At 34.5% G+C, this 3,233-nt stretch overlaps 1 pseudogene; it reads right to left on the minus strand.

Moving 5' to 3' along the window:
- Positions 1–841: 841 nt before the first annotated feature.
- LOC110725626 lies at positions 842–2,991 on the minus strand (annotated as a pseudogene).
- Between the last annotated feature and the right edge of the window lie 242 nt (positions 2,992–3,233).

Consider the following 3,233-nt stretch of genomic DNA (forward strand, 5'->3'; position numbering starts at 1 on the left):
CTTTGAACCTAAAATTGATATGAGGAAGTTGGAGGTATGTACTATATGTACTCTATTCTACGATCATATGTGGTCCAACTCTCCTACTCCATTATGATTCGAACTCATTTTTATCTTCTATCCAAATATTAACATGCCACATCCGAGCATCTGTCTCTATATTAATGACTTGATATATTTAGGAAAGTTTATATATCTGTGAATACTTTGGCATGTGCACTTAATTAGACTTGGTACCAAAAATCACCCTTACTATATATGCCTCTACTGCTCTAGCTTAGAACAATAGATCAGAGTTAGCCGTGGAAACTTTGTCGTGTTAAATGAATTGAATATATGTACAGCTTGTTGTAAACAGGACTTACTACTCCATATTTTATTTAGTTCTAAATCATAGTAAATTGTCATAATCAGTAAAGTTTAATTTGTTCACTATAATTTAAGTGTTACAGATTGTTTTTTTGCAATCTTCTATATAGCTTGTACATTATGCATGGTACACCTTTGACTATATAAGAGTGCATGTACGTACGTATCTAGTAAGCACAAGAACCTTTGACTATATAAGAGTGCATGTACGTACGTATCTAGTAAGCACAAGAACATAAAAAGTTTAAACCTTAGTATTAATGATCTTATATTATATGGTAAATCTCCTTATAGGCCTATAGACATGTGAATATATTATAACTCCATATTGCTTTTTTAGTTTTATTTTCTTAGACGCTATAAAAAATATCTTCATAGCATAAGTGTGAAAAAATCATAATTAACTTTCTTTTGTGGACAAATTGTATATAGTCTCTTAATAATGTATTTTCACTTTTTCTGGCAAAATTTCATCAAGAATACTAAATTTGAGCACATAAAACCTTTTTTTTTTTTCTAAAAAAAAAAACAGTAATTGGAGATAAAAAGGTGCCAATAACTTGCATAGACTCTTCAAGCATATCATACAAAGTTAAACAAAGTACAATCCCTAGCTTAAAGTTCTAATTTAAACACCGTAACCTAGACATCCTCTTGGCCCTTATTATTATTGTAGCACTTACTAGGCTTGGCAAAGCAACAAGAACACACTAAATACATTAGTAGTACTTGTACTTAATTAAAGGTAGCTGATTAGCGAGTAATTTGACAAACTTAGAAGCCACTTTGAAAGAGTTTTTGGTTGCCAAAACAGCAAGTTTGTGGTCATATGGCACTCCTGGCTTGTTCGAAGCACCGCGGAACACAATGTGCTTCACTCCATTTGCAACAGCAGTCTGCAACATCATAGAGTATATATATTTAATAATAATTCAAATTACACAAGTTGGTTCAATCTCTAGGAACTTTAAAAAAAATCCTTAGCTAATTTTTTTTGGAACAATGCTAAAGGCATACATAAAAATCCATGAGGGTAGTGTATAGTATGGTAGCTAATAATAACCTTGTACTCTCCCTAACTGATGAGATATACATATAGTCACGTTAATTGTGTAATTTGGCCTTACAAACAATAATAATGACAATCTAGTGAACTTAGACTTATAATCTAACGTAGGTAGTATAAGAATATTTTGAGGCGGAGGAAGTAGCTTAAATTAGCTGTACATTATTAGCCTTAGAATACTCACCGAGACTACAGCGGCACTTTTCCTGTCGACAGTGGAGACGTTGAGGTGTTGATAGAGGAACTTCCCGTAAGCCGTGTTAAACACAAGTCCATCGGACGATGCACCCTTAACACCATACACAACTCTAGGTACATCCTTAGTGCACAGCCTCTCATCGGTGCAACTTTCTAGATTTATGTTCTGAAATTAAACCACACAATCTTTTTATTTTTAGATAGTGTAAAGTATTAGACTTATTAGTCCTCGTTTTTTTTTTAATGTGAAATTACCTTGAGTTGATAAGCCATTTCAAGCCATTCAGGATCAATGTAATACCAAAAGGTTTCCTTGTTTGAACCTTTAGGTGTATATTTCTTGATCTTTTGGTATTGCAAACTACCCAACTTATTTTCTCCAGCTTTTGGAACATTGTAGTCTCCAATTCTCAGTGATGGTAGCTCATTGGAAGCTTCTGTTCTACCTTCATATTCCTGATGATGATCGTCCAAAGAAATTAATAAATGCATTAGATCTATATATGGTTTAAAAAAGAAGGAACAAATATATTTACTTAAAATATATTTCTTATTAAGTTGATGAAAAGGTAAATAATGGGACCTCATATTGTATATATATCGGTAAAAAAAGTTACTCGAATATGAAACATATAAAGGGACGGATGGAGTATTTATATAACACGGAGGAATAACAAATGTAGTTTGTGATTTTCCTTTTCAATGTGCTACGTAATTGTTTAAGAATGTTGAAAAGCTTTACTAGTATACCATCCAAGTCCAAGCACTAGAAAAGGCAGTTTCACCAAGCACAGCAACATCAGCAACTTTCAATGAAGGGCTAATAGCAGCACTGTTTCCTAAATCGATGACCCCTGTGATGTGGAAATAATCGACTAGGATTTGAACTGTTGCACTAACATGAGCCTACAATTACAACAACGAACATAGCAAAATAAGTTAAAACTAAAATACGGAGTAGTAACTTTATAACCAAAACAGTGAAATTAAAGGTATAGTACTAAGTAATTCTTACGAGTGGAGATTGAGAGACAACGTAGACGATAGGAACACCGTTGAAAGTACCAATATTGAATGTTCTTCCGGCTATTTGCATTGAAGAAGTTTCGGGTGTAGGGACGTACAAGCCTGAATCCAAAAGACGAGCTTCTCAGTGAAATCATTGGACAAGACGAGCCCGATAAAGGGGATGTCACGGTCGGGGTGGTTTGAGGGGAGTTGCATGGTGTTGGCCACCATTGCTACTAGGATCCCCATAACTATCGCCACCCCTAACGTCTCACGAGACATTTTGGTGTTTTTTTTATGTTTTCCTAAGTTTACTAGCTTAGACTCAACTTGCTTTGTTGTGTAACTTGTGTTGGTGAAGTGCAACTCTACAAATGTGTTTATATAGACATATAGTGGGTCCTATACACTCATGAGTCATAAGACTCATTACTTCTCCAAAATGTGCATACATATGTATATCCAGAGTAAGCATAATCGGATACCCTTAAATTTTCAAAATCGGAACTACAATGTGTTACACAAGGCTCTTCAAAATGAGGGCGCCCCCATTACTCACTGTGAGAAACGTTTTTGTTTCTCACAGTGGTAG

Source organism: Chenopodium quinoa, unplaced genomic scaffold, assembly GCF_001683475.1.
Source record: "Chenopodium quinoa cultivar QQ74 unplaced genomic scaffold, ASM168347v1, whole genome shotgun sequence".
In the NCBI taxonomy this organism is placed as follows: Eukaryota; Viridiplantae; Streptophyta; class Magnoliopsida; order Caryophyllales; family Amaranthaceae; genus Chenopodium; species Chenopodium quinoa.